Raw genomic sequence first — 14839 nt, forward strand, 5'->3', positions numbered from 1 at the left:
GCAAAAATGTTTCGGGTCGCTGGTAATCCATTGAAAAAAGAGAAGATGTTTCAATCATTTGCTTTTGAAAACAAAAAAGCACATGTTTATTAGGGCTTTATTCTTTTCAAGTTTAACAAAATACCACACATATTAACAAATATTGTACCGCCTCTATAAGCGGTGTTTTAGTGTGCGGCATGTCGTTCGGACCTGGAGGAGGTTACATGTCAATGATATGAAGTCGTCTTTATGGGAAATAGTTTTTTTTTCTGATGAATAAATTTGTTCTTCAAAAATATATATCCCTAATATACATCGAACATAGAAATAAATACATAAAATGTCGAATCACCGACGTAGCCAGGGGGGGGCCCGGGCCCCCCCGAAATGATTTTGGGTCGCATATGATATTAGCTTATGCTACACACTTTTTTCATTTCGTCCTAAAATTTTATACTGTTTTAAATTTGTCGAGAAATATGAAAAGTATGGAGGAAGTATTAAAGAGTATAATTTAACTACATCTGTATACTTATTGTCCAAAATATGTGATTAATTTTCTGTACAGTTGATGTCCAGTTTATACTCGTTTTGAAGGGTCTAATCGTAATTTGGACCGGCTACAGTGTTACTGACTTCAGAACAATGTAATATTTATTGAACGCTTTTGGCATAAAACGTCCAATACTTTAGCTTATGAACAACATCTAGGAAAAAATTTCTTGTGATTTTTTGATTTTCAAATTTTTGACAACATTAATTCAACAATAAATGAACTGGTTTTTGTAATGAGCTATTCTGGTTATTATAAGAATTACAAACTCTTTATTGTGCTTAAAATATGCAAAAAAATATATATATCAACCATTTATCATGATACAATTTATGTTCCACCGCAGTGATGTCCGTTAAGATTAAACTGGTCTATTTGTTTTACTTCGAATAAGTTTCAGAGATACAGCATACGTTAGAAAATAAGCCCTATTTTGCACTCTTCTTAAATGTCTATTTAACGAAATAGGAATTTTCTGCTGATTATTTTGTTAATAAAGGCAGAAGAGTTGATTTAAACCGACTGCATCTAGCATAGAAAACCAAAATAATTGTATTTTGGGTAAAATAGGACGCTATGGAATAAATAAGTACTTTCAATGGAAGCATAATATTTCTAAACAGGGAGTACCTTCTGTAAACATTTCCAAAGGATCCTCGAACAGACTGCACTTAAACAAAGATGATGAACTTTAGTGGGGGAGTTACCCTAAGGAGCGCCCCGATATGGCGAGCAAAAAATGATCTTTCACAAAATATTACTAAATCCAAAGCTTGGACCAAATCTGTTGCTCCGTTCTAGAAATATCTTGGTTTCTTATTAAAGCAACAACGATTGGAATATTAATACAAACTGAACACTGTGCGTAATTTTTGGGTCATGGAAAATTTACCATATTGACACCGCAGCGTGATTAAAGACCAACAACGAGGACATGCGTCTCGGCGTTTTTCCCATCACTTTCACAATTCCTGAATTCCATATGTCCATACAAAAAATATACAAGTGGATGACGCCATGATGTCCCAACGTTCCCTCTGCATGAATCAATTCTCATCTTCTAATAAATTACTCAACAAATAAGAGTGAAGAAATGAATCTGGATCTAAAGACCTCTTTTATTTTTATTATGTCAGAAATAAAGCAAGGCAAGGAAGTCAGGCGACGAGGGCTTAAACATTATTTCGAGAAGATTGGATTTCCTAAGAAATTTTTTAGTTGTTTTATCCACAGCGCTACAACCGCTTTGGCTATATTCTCTGTTCTGAATTAAATATGTATTTGTAAACAAAGAAAACAATATTTTTAAGATATTTTCTTATATTTTCTAAGGTTTTCCGATTGTATTCGCTTTCTTTTGTCATTTAACTACGTTGGTCTTAACGAAGTGATGTCAATGAATTGAATGATACTTATCGTATGTACATATGTATATGGTAATATTCAAGAAAGTTTTACAATCGTTGAAGTTGAGGTTCACCATTTAATAAGTCGCGAACTGCTAATGCAACTAGATAATAATCCAAACTAGTTATAGGATTGTAGAACTCGCGATTCCACGTCGTTCGATGTATATCTCATGAGTGTGCTCCGTACAGCTTACCGATGCCCGTACAGCTTCCGAGTAATAGAAGTCCAAAGGCGAAAATTTGGTGCGTAAATTTTCTGAAAAAAACCTATTTTTTGGCTTTAAAATTTAAAACTGTCGTACAGGTACAGGCGTGATTTTAGTTTTTTTATGTGCCAGATCTAATAAGCCCTTCCGCGTTCGAATCCATCCACTAAAACGCCGGATATAGATACCTTGAAAGTAGGAAAATCTACAAAAATATATTTTGACAATTCCGCGAATTGAACCGCGATTTTCTTTGATCATTTTTACATAAATGTAATCCTTTGTACGCGATTATAATATTAGCCAAAAAGGTGTGTCACAAATTACATCCGCAGTTCTTGACGAATCTGTCTAAAACAATTTATATTGACGTATTTTTAATAGGCGGCCATTGAAATCGGATGCTCCTTATTATCATATGCCCACTTGAAGGTTTTTTGAATAGTAAGATGCAACTGATGGCACACTTTGGCCACTGAACGAAACATGTGGAAAATCCGTGCATATTCATAGACAGGGACTCCCTGTATCCGAAAAGCACATGCACCTCAACTGATTTAAACGGATTCGCGAATTATACGGGTTTTAACTTCTATGTTTTTTCTTTGATTGTAATTTCAATTTTACTCTGTACTTCTTAATTCTATTGCTAATCACACTAAGCAAATATACTTTCACGATGACAAACTATTTTCCTTGAAGAAGATTTAGAAAAATACTTCAGGCTTTGTATGGAAATTTAGAGAAATAGTAGAATAACTCCTAAAACTGTTTCTCCAATTTTTCGTATTAAACCAAAAAATATATTTTTGAAATAATATTCCAACAATAATGTCCTGTTTCTCTAAGACGATTCGAATTCAAATTCGTTCGAATTACTATCAAACTCCTGTTGTGAAGGAAATGTTTGTTTGATTGAAAATAAAAACAACTCAAATATTTTTCAAAAAACAGACGTTTGGTAGTAGTCGAACGAATTTGTATTCGAATCGTCTTAGTGAAACAGGCCATAAGTTTTTGTCTTTTGTTGTTGCTGCAATATGCAAGTTAAAAAACCAATCTTTAAAATGTTGGTCTCACATTTTTCTGGGCATTGTCTAGATTCTGTAGAGATTTTAAATTTATTTTTTTGAGATTTATATGGTCTCTGAGTTAGAATGAATTAAATTTACTCTAAGATTTTTTCATTATTTGTTGATTTTCCGCGAAAATAAAAACAAATTTAGAAATATTTTCACATCAGCGGATAGATATAACATTCTGTTAATGATTTGTACATATATTTTCTTATTAATACCCAAAGGGAATTTTTAAATATTTTTTCTTTATAAGTGAACATAACCCCCCATAACTTTTGGGTGCAGCATCCAATTTTGTGAACGCGAAAATATTTGAAACCACAATTTTTTTTCTTAACCTAAGTACCAAAAACGGCGGATGTGCTCGCATAAAAATTTAATTTTTTTTCAATGGTATTGAAAAGGATATTTGAAATTTACCATTTACTTTAGTTGTGAAGTATATTGACGAGGATCTCCAATTTGATACATGACACCAAAAATAAATGCAATTATTAATAGACCAATTGTTTTGAACAATGTATATTAAGTTCTATTTATTGTTGAATAACGGGAAAATTGGTCAAGAAGTCTTTTGACATTTCAATGAAAATTATGTTATCAATAATATAAGTCTAAAACAAGGTTTACATAGTAGGTAAATAAAAAGTTTTCGCTAACATGAACTTTTAAAATTTTGGCCCGAAATGAAATCCTGGCTACGTCCCTGTGTCGAATGGAATTTGACACTAACACTACAACCCAGTTCAGTCAGCTGGGTATTGCTGCTACCTTTTCTTGTTCTACCATGTGTAGGTCCGAAAAATATGATTTTTAGAAAATTGTTTGAACAAAATTTTCGTATTTGGATACAGATTTCTGTGACGCGACACGTTTATCAGATCAATATATATATCCAATATATGATTTTTTAAAACCCCGTTTGCGGAACGAAATTAAAAGAAAATTTCAAAAAAAACTCTTAAAATCTGGCTTCAAAATGTCAGCATCGTTGGCGCAAAAAAACTTGTGTTTTTCTATATCCATAAAGCCTGTCGTGTGGAACAAAACAACTGTTAGTTGACGACGACCCTTACACTCTGTAAAAAATAAGTAAATAAGTGAATAATCCACAATAAAACATAATCCCAATATCATTGGAGAAAAAACTCTAATCTTTTGTGTTTTATTTATTTTCTTATATTTTCATTCCTACGCAAACGTTGGTCCAATCGAGCCGGTTTGTTTTCAACGAAAACTAACGCTCTCTTTTCTTCCTTTACAAGGCAATTCGACTACGTCGAGAACAAATGATGTAAACAACTTTGCCAAAATGACACCATTATTTGTTGTATTACCTTTGTTACGGGGTAGTAAACGCTGTATGGATTTGATTGCAGGCGGCATAATATTTATAGAGTTGCACAGGTTTTGAAATAATTTGATTAAATTTTCGCGAAATTTAAAAAAATTGACGGAATTTTAAATGTAATCCGACTTTTTTCAAAATATATGTCTATTTACCCGTCAAAACTTACAAAAAAATATGGTTTTAATTAGAAACTTCACGGGGAGTCAAATGAGACAAAGATTATAATGATCGGGATAATAATTTGGATGTTATAGCCAAAATAAGCATATATTTGGATAACAGCAAATGAATTGTGGTTCGAAAAAATAGTTTTTAAATGCATTCTAAAATTGAATGTATTTAAAAAATCTATAGGAGTACTTCTTTTATTTTTCTTGAAACTCTCAAGAAAATGGTTGGATCTACATTCACATAGAAGGTTTCCCATTGAGGAAAGTTATCGGGTTGTTGAGATAAAACATTAGGCTTCTTAAACGGAAATAGAGTTCAATTAAACCGTTTTAATTTATAAAATGTTACTCAGTATTTATTTATTTATTTTTGATCAAAGCTAGCACAATGAGAATGTTTTAATTCTTATAGATTAGTGCTAGTGGTTTAACATAAGTTTCACTAAGTACATTGATGAGATTAGAAAATTATATTGACAAAATTAGTTAAGTAAAAATTTTCAATAAAACAATAATATTTATGGAATATTTGCACTGTAGTATTTTTTTAACTTTTTTTTAAATCGCAGGTTGTTACATATTATCTGTATATTTGGTGGAAGGTTATTCCAAAGACGAATAGTTGGTATATAAAACTGTTTATCTGATTTAGATTTTTTAAATTTAATCTGATTAATTTTTTTCCTCTCTTCGAGATCGAAAGTTTAATACGTTCTTTCAAGTACAATGGTTCATTGTTTGTTATACTTTTATGCAAAAATACTAGGCTTCTGTACTTCAGATAGATTTCAAAACTCATGTTGAAAATGTGATAGGCATGCGCCGATATGCGGTCATTGCGTCTTTTGTTAAAAACATATCTTGCAATGTTATTAAATGCAATTTTTAGTTTTTCTTGATCAGAAGGCCGTAAAAAAGAGTTGGAATTAAATATGTCTTAGCTAGAAGCATTCGTATTTCAAATGGTGTAGAGGATTGAACAGACCACAGGTTACGTAGCATTGCATGGACTTTACCAGCTGCAGAATTGATGTGGTTAGACCATGAAAGTCTATCATTAAAGATAATTCCAAGGTTAGACGCAGAAGAGACGTAATCAATTATAGATCCATTAATTTTCAAGTTTTCAAAATTAATAAAGTTTTGCTTGTTCTTTGAGTTGTAAATGCATTTTGATTTAGCAGGATTTATTATTAATTTGTTATTTGATGCCCAGTTATTGACTCTATCTAGATCATCGTTAATTCTCCTTATACTGTTTTGATATTTTTGTGAGTCGAGTCCCATATACAATTGGACGTCATCAGCATATATATGTAGTTGACAGTGTTCTAGAACATCGGTAATATAATTTATATAAATGCAAAACAGCAGCGGCCCTAAAACTGAGCCTTGTGGAACACCATTGTTTATTGGTAAAGGTGTGGAGAGTTTGTTGTGATGGAAAACTGTTTGTGTGCGGTTACTGAGATAGGAATTTATGAGACGACAAGCTGATGAGGAGAAATTAAATAACTTTTCAAGTTTTGTCAATAGTATTGAATGGTTCACAGTATCAAATGCCTTACTATGGTCTAGCAGTATCAAGAATGAGTCTCTCATATTGTCCATATTGTTTCTGAGATCCTCGGTGACATCGATTAGGGCAGTGACACAGCTTCTATTCCTCCTAAAACCAGATCAAATCATTTTGTCCACTAACGCTCTCTTTTCTTCCTTTACAAGGCAATTCGACTACGTCGAGAACAACGACAACAACAACCCCACAGATCCACGATCATCCCTACATCTAATTTATTTCACACAAATAATTTTGTATCAACAACACAGGTATGTACACCGCCTAATTTACTTTTTAAATAAAAGTGACATACCGCGAAAAAAAAATTGTGTTGTGATAAATAATTAAGAAGCCGTCTGTCGTTTTACAAACGCGCATAAGTGTCCGTCCATTTGCCGTCGGTAAAATTCATTTAAAAATACCAACATAAGTAATGGTCTGTTCCAGTACTGCAAGAATCTACTAATTTTTACTATTTTTTTCGATAACATAAAGGGAAAAATGTTATCGTAGTAAAAAATAGTAGATTCTTGTAGGTTCTGGAACAGAGCATAAGTGTAAATCGTTTACTATTTAATCACAGAAGAAACAACAACAATCACAGTAATTTTATTAATTTTTATTTATTTCCACATTTATTGGTGTTTTAGCACATTTCATTTATAATAAACTAGGGGACCCGGCGAACTTCGTCTCGCAGTCTGTTAGATACTAAGGTCGATGGCTTTGGTTCAAACCTATTATACTATTGTTGCTATCTCGTTGTCGAGTTCAATTTCAAATGTTTGTTTTAAACTATTTAGGACGATCTTTAACGCAGATTCACATTAGATAATTGTACTTTCGATAAAGTTTGTCGAAGAAAGAGGCTATTGAGGGGCAAAGTGTTTCTATTTTTCTCGAATCTCTGTCCCATAAACTGACAATTAATTTTGGTTTATTAGAGCTCATTTAAATTTGCGTTTTAATTAATAAACCTATTTCGAACAGAGGGATCCGACTACACCGATACTTGGTAAAAGTAACCATCTTCGTCTGCTTTTCTTTTTGACTTCTCTGTTAAAGTGATCTCCCGAATTCGAAGGTTCGGAATAAAATCATAGGTGAACACGAAGAGTGCATTTGTATGCAAAATCGTAATTTAAATTAGAGGGTCACACTCTTCTTGTTCATCACTGAATTAGATGCAATGTCTCTGGTAACACGGACAACTGCGGTAATTGTTTCAATATCACAAACCAATGTGTCGCCCGATACAGAATATTTGTCCATAATTCGATCAAAACATTTATACCATCAGCCTTCAGGCTAAATGTGCCTCATCGAACTAATAGTTTTAGACCCCAAGAATGTTTGGACGAAGTTCTTTCAGACAATTTGGAGTCGTTTTTGCCAAAAACTGTCAAAAAAGTGACACGGTATACTCCTAACACGAAGCTACATAGAAATGTGTCAAAAATGTCAAAAATATTTTTGCAAACTTTCGCGATTTTCGCGATTTTTTTAGGTTTTATCCTTTTCTGCCATAAGACCATTCCGAATTGGTGCGAATTGTCAAAAACAGTTCAGCGGTTCTTGAGTTATAAGCGTAGTAACTAACATCATTTCCTTTTTATGTATATAAAATTCGTATTGTTATTGTGGTGTTTTTTCTCTATTGTGCTTCGTTTTGTTCGCCAAAAACCAAAATCATCACAACAATAGCAATTCCAATATAAAAGACTAAATCGTCGGTGTCATTCTTAACTTTTCCATACACCATATTTTACTTTTTGAGATACAGGTGATTTCTAGGGTTTTCCGGTATGCTCTTTCTGAATTTCTAGTAGGCTTTCTCCTATCTGATCTAGTTTCCGAGATATCCACGCACTGACACGAAAGCTTAAACTTTTTGCAGTTATGAAATTAATATTTTAAAACTTACAAGTTAAAAAACACATTTCAAAAATCAGAACTTTAATTTTTGATTTAGAAGTATTTTATTTATAGAGGCAAAAATGGAAAATTTTTTGGTCACTTTGTTCCATGTGATTTACAATATTTCACATTTGTGTCATAAGTGTGGATATGGAACAAATCGGCAAAAATTCTTTTTTTTAAATCTCTATAACTTTAATATATTATTTATATTTTTGAAAATATGTTCTATAGGCGTACAGAAATAAAGCCCCAAGAAATAACGCCCCAAACGGGAATGAAAATGGACCCCAATTTTTGGGGTGTTTTTACAATTTGAAAAATTGCCCCAATACAAAAAGGCCCCAAACTAGGAAATTTGGCCCCAAAAAAATATTGCAATTATGCCCCAAAATATCATTGGGGCCAAAATGCATTTTTGAAATTGGGGTGCATTTGCAAAATGCATTATCACCCCAAACAACGAAAATGCAATTAGGCCCTAAAGTATGCATTTACGCCCAAAAATATTTATTCACTTAAATTTGGGGTGTAAATGGAGCCCTAAATTTGGGGTGTAATTTCAAAAAATATTTTTAAAGATATTCATTCAATAGTTTGTAATATGTTACTAATTGATGACTGTACTTTTTTACTCCAAAACTCGCCATCAAATAGTTGAAGCATTCATGCTCGAAAAGGTGTGGACAAATTTCGGTCTGACCAAAAACCAAACAAACCCGAGACAGACTTTAACTACTCCATATCTCCAATCAAGTCAAACAGAATTAGAAAGAAATGGAAAGTAGCTGAAGAAAAATATTTAAAAAATAATAATTTAAAAAATCAAACAGAATTAGAAAAAGTGGAGAGTAGCTGAAGAAAAATATATTTAAAAAAATCGCCCTTTTTTTCTAAATCTGTTTGATTTTTTAAATATATTTTTCTTCAGCTACTCTCCATTTCTTTCTAATTCTTTTTGACTTGATTTGGGGAGAAAAAATATATCTAAAAAATCGCGCGATTTTTTAAATATATTTTTTCTCTCAAAATCTCCAAATCAAGTCAAACAGAATTAAAAAGAAATGGAGAGAAAAAATATATTAAAAAAATCGCGCAATTTTTTTTAGTATATTTTTTCTTTCCAAGTCAAGTCAAACTGAATTAGAAGAGTAGCTGAAAAAAAATATATTTAAAAAATCGCGCGATTTTTTTAAATATATTTCCCTTGCTTCCTCTGTAAAAAAGGAAAAATAAATGCCTTAGCATTTTTAAATAGGATGGTGTTTGAAGAAAACGCTATATGCACAAATATGCTCCCAATGGAAGATGAGGTATATAAATTAAACATTGTTAATAGGTGTATCTTTTTTACTTTCATAATGTTGCTGAAACATTTTTTCAGCAGCTTTTCTTTTACACAACTGTCAAAATCTGCAACATTAGTAATAATTATTACCAATTATTATTACTTATCATGCAATTTTTTAAATTCTATGAAATAAGTTTTTACTTTTGCTTATTATTACTAAAAATTATTGTTATTTTGAGTCCTTTATTTTTTTTCGCTTATTTCTTAATAAAGTTTTCGAAATTGCACCCCATTTTTTGATCATATCTTTATAAAAACTTTAGAAAATGCACCCCAATTTCTTGTTTTTGTTAAACATTAAAATATATTTAGGCCCCAAACATGTGCGAAAAGGCCCTAATGAAAAATTCAATTAGGCCCCAATATTATTTAGACCCCAATTTGATTTTCAAATTTTCGATTTACTTGTTGTGAAGACAATTTGGCCCCAACAGTTAAATGAAAAAAGGTCCCAAAAAGACGAAATTAGACCCCAAAAGTTTTGTTGTTGTTTTACATATACCTGTTTGGGGCCTATTTTCATTTTCAATTTGGGGTGTTATTTCCTGGGGCCTTATTTCTGTACGCCGTTCTATATACTATTTTTAATATTTCAAGTCAAAAATACAAATATTTTATTTATCTTTTTAGTTGTGACGCAAAACATTAAAATGCAATTATCTCAAAACGGGCAAATGGCGTATGGAACACTTAAGCATGACAGCGACGAAATGTCATTCACTTGTCAATATTGCTGATTGTTTCCACCTTTAATTAATACGGGTTTCAGATTTGGCACTTATATACCATTTACACTACGATCGTTTGTATTAGGCGTATTCCCGTGTACTAAAAATTAAATTTATTTTTTATACAAATATTTTAGTGCCGTTTTCTCGTATTTATTGAGTTAAATCCTTTGAATATTAACTAAAAATAAATTTTATTCGTGTTTTCGACAACGGTCATATTTATATAAATATATTTATATTTTATATATTATTTTACATATAGATTTATTTCAAAATTTTTACGTCTTATTTTGAATCTATTTGATTTTTTTCGTAATTTGTTGTTGTTCGCTACCGATTACTAACGTGCATCTTACAGTCCGTGCACCCTACAGTCGGTAAATGCGAATTTTTGAATTTTTTAATTATTTATTTTCGTAAATTTATTTTCGGCAAATGCTATCTGCGATACATTGCTATAGTTCACGTGTATTATACGATACACTGTAAACATTTTGCGAAAATTTTAATAAACTGAAAGAAATATAGGGTGAGTTTTGAATTTTTCTTTAAATTTAAAGAGTTTTTGGTGGTTTAATCACGTTGAACCTCAAATATATAGCCGTATCCACGATACATTATGGAAATAGCCTACGACTACTCATAAATTCAGTGTGTTCTAACCAATAAAATTATTTTATTTTAAAGCATCACGTGTTTTAAAATTATTTTTGCTAATATTTTGGTGAACATATACAACTTTTATTGAATTTTCGCATACAATTTTTGACATCATATGTCACTTTTTGGAAACTGACTGCATCTCGTGCAAAATAATAGATTTCTAAATATTTTGGTGCATTTTCGTGCAGTTTTACAGAGTCGTTTTTTACAAGAATTGTTTTTCAAAAAAACTATCTGGAAATTCCTGGTGCAAGTGCTAAATTTTTGTTAGCTTTGTATATTTTTCTGAATCACGTTCAGTTGTGAGTTAAACTGTCCGTAACACGGTTAGATTTGTTTAATAGAGCTACTGACGCTTTGGTTAAATTTGACGCCAGCCTCAGCGCCTAACGGGACGAGGATCTCGATATTTACATATTAGAGCTGCAAGTAGCTGAGGGACAGAGTAAAAACTACGTTTGACGACTGTCTTAATTACTTTAAAGAAAATGCAAGTTCTGGTGGCGATGATACTGCTGTTGATAGCAAATATGAGATTGCATTTAGATCTTATCTCAATGCTCTTGCCTCTGTTAATAGGAGGTTAGATCAACTTCGGGCTCTACGCAAGTCATCAGTAGCAACATCTTCCCCTCACGCTAGTACAGGCAATAGATCACGTCGTTCCGACGGTGCAACTTCAATGTTGGATGCCACGCATCATTCTTATCATTCCTCCAATACATCTTTCACATCCTGTGGTGATGAACATATTGGACATAGGTTAATTTACCACCCTGCGACATTGAAGTATTTAACGGGGACTTCATTTCTTGGCCGACATTTAGAGACCTATTTTCGGCAGTGTGTATTAATAATATTGGCATTAGTGACATTGAACGTCTATGCCATTTAAATAAAAAGACCAGCGAAGTAGAATATAGGAAAGGATTCAGAACCAATTAAAAAACTCAAATTACAAGTCATATAGTAATTAAAAGTATCATATTACATATCTTAAGTAAACAAATGGGGTGACCGTGGGAAATTCTTGGAATTCCTTATGCTGGGGGGGAAGCATGTCCACTATCAACGTGGGTGGCTTCGTTTGTCCGTCCGTCTGTCCGTAAGCATGCTGAATCGTGTTCATGATCAACGTGGGTGGCTTCGTTTGTCCGTCCGTCTGTCTGTTGATTGATCTAATTATGAAGCATTGACCATTGTTGAGGCATTGTGTTTATTGTATGTTTGTGTGTATGTCGTTTGGTTCTTTTGCTTTACTTTAAGTCAGAGGACAAGTGTACTGAGTATTTGCTGTGTTTGAATATGAATTCGATCGATCTTTTCGATTTGTTTATTATTATTATTCGATGAAGGCGACAAAATCTTTAATATTGAATTGAAGGGTGGATTGAATTTTTGGTTGCTTCAAATTGATCTTTGCAATGGATTTGGATATGTATGCAAATATGATTGGGAGAGTTAAGGGGGAAAGGGAACCAATGTGTACAAATGAGAAATCGATGACCATTGTTGAGGCATAGCGTTTGTATGTATGTTATTGAGCTTCCTTTAAATTTATGTTGTGTATGTTTGCATTAAACCTACATTCAGCATTATACAATATCGGATTTGTTTTGATTAAATGTTATGAAGCTGGGTTATTGAATTTTTTTAAAGACGACACCACGTCTGGTTCTTTAAACCCTATATGTATGTATAGATGTATGTATGTTTGTGGTGATATTGACCTTGAAAAGGAATATGTTTAGATTATGACTTTGATTTCTTTACGTCTGTGTATGGAAGAGTGAAGAAAGATTTATAAAGCTACTGTAGGAACCAGTTCCTCACTTTCAATTGAGAGTTTGAAGGAATAACATATCCCATTCAACATCAGCTTAAGTTAAAGTTCCTTAACGATTTCAACAAATCCAAAGATTTCTAAATAGTGAACACATACTATAGTATAAAAGCAACAAGTGCAAAAAAAGTTTAAGTTTTAAAGTGCTTTTGAAAAAAATGGAAAGATTCGAGTGTAACGTTTGCTCCAAAAAGTGCGTGTCTAACGCTGCATTAAATAAGCATTTGCAGTCCCACAAAATTTGCAATATATGCAATAGAATACTGCTGCATTCGCAAGCGCTTAGAACTCACTATGCTGTTTATCATCCGGAGTATCCGCAAGGACTACAACGTCAGGTTAATCATCAGCATCCGAGATTAAGACAGGTGCCTCAATATCAACAACAACAACCTCTTCAGAATCATGGAATATGGCAAAATAATGGATTTTGGAATCAAGATAATCGTTTATGGCAGCGATACAATCAGCAGCTTCAAGCACCCCAACAATATCAAGACTTATGGAATAACTCTCCTGGATTTTGGCAGCCGTACAATCAACAGACTCAAGCGTCCCAACAATATCAAGACTTATGGAGTAATTCTCCTGGTTTTTGGCATCCGTACAATCAACAGTCTCAAGCGTCCCAACAATATCAAGACTTATGGAATCACTATCCTGGATTATGGCAGCAATATAATCAACTGCAACATACACCACAACAACAAATCAATCAAGATTTCGGATTATGGCAACAAAACAATCAACAACAACAGGTACCCCAACAATATACAGGTATATGGAACCAAGGTCATCGGTTATTACAACAACAACAACAAGCAGAATTTCAACATCCATATACTATGAATCAACATCCTCAACAATTACCGCAACAACAGGAACAACAAGTTGATCAAAGCACTCCTATATTTAAATATTGCGAATATTGCAAACTTTTTGTAATAAGCACAAATTGGCTTCAGCACTGTAAAACAAAAAGCCACAGACAGAAAGTAGGTGGACGAATTAATGATGACATGACATTAGTCAAAAGTGGCTTCAGCAATAGGGTGCAAACTTTCCAATATAATATAAAAAGGGATACAATTGATGTCGACTACATATTTCGTGAATCGAAAACAGCTCTAATGAATCAGCTTGATGATGCCTTAATCCGCCATGATTTAATAAAATTCTATTTGGAGCTTGGAGGAAAATATGTCAAAATTTCTCAAGAAAAGGTGATAGAAAAAAATATTTACCACAACACAAAAATGAAACAACTCTCTAGATCTGATAATATAGAGAGTCAAATAAATGATCATTTTGACTGCATTAAAGTTAAAATGTCTGAATTTCAAGAACGAGGATCTGGTTGGGCTCTTTCAAACATAATGAGCCTGAAAATTCACATTAATAAGTGTTGTCCTATAAGAGGTTCGCACTACATACCAACCCCCGAAGAACTGATTGATAGACATGCATGCATAAATGTCTATAATAATGACATATACTGCTTAAAGTGGAGCATACTTGCAGCGTTGTTAAACCCCAAAAAACCCTCAAGAACGTCATCATACGGAAAGATTAATATTGAATCAGATTTATTTAGTTTGCAGAATGGCATAGTCCTTAATTTTAAAGGGATGGAGTTTCCGGCGGATGTCAAACAAATAAAAATATTTGAGGAAAATAATCCAAACATAAGTATAAATGTGTTTGGATATGATTATAAATCAAAAGCTATCGTTGGCCCGTATTACATCACTCAAAAGGAAAAAGATACGCATATAACGCTGCTACTTCTAGAAAAGGATGATAAAGCTCACTATATTCTAGTGAAGCATATATCCAGGTGAGTTATAATAGTTCAAGTATTATTTTAACATCGTTGTACTAATTTTTTTTTTTACTTTTCCTTAGGTTAATACGTCCACAGATAACTAAGAATAAAAGACGTGTATACATCTGCAACCAATGCTTACACTATACGTTTAATAAAGATTTAATGGATAGACATAAGAATTTATGCAGCAGGATT

The sequence above is a fragment of the Musca autumnalis genome, unplaced genomic scaffold (genome assembly GCF_047663935.1).
Source record: "Musca autumnalis isolate F117 unplaced genomic scaffold, ASM4766393v1 scaffold_2, whole genome shotgun sequence".
Lineage (NCBI taxonomy): Eukaryota > Metazoa > Arthropoda > Insecta > Diptera > Muscidae > Musca > Musca autumnalis.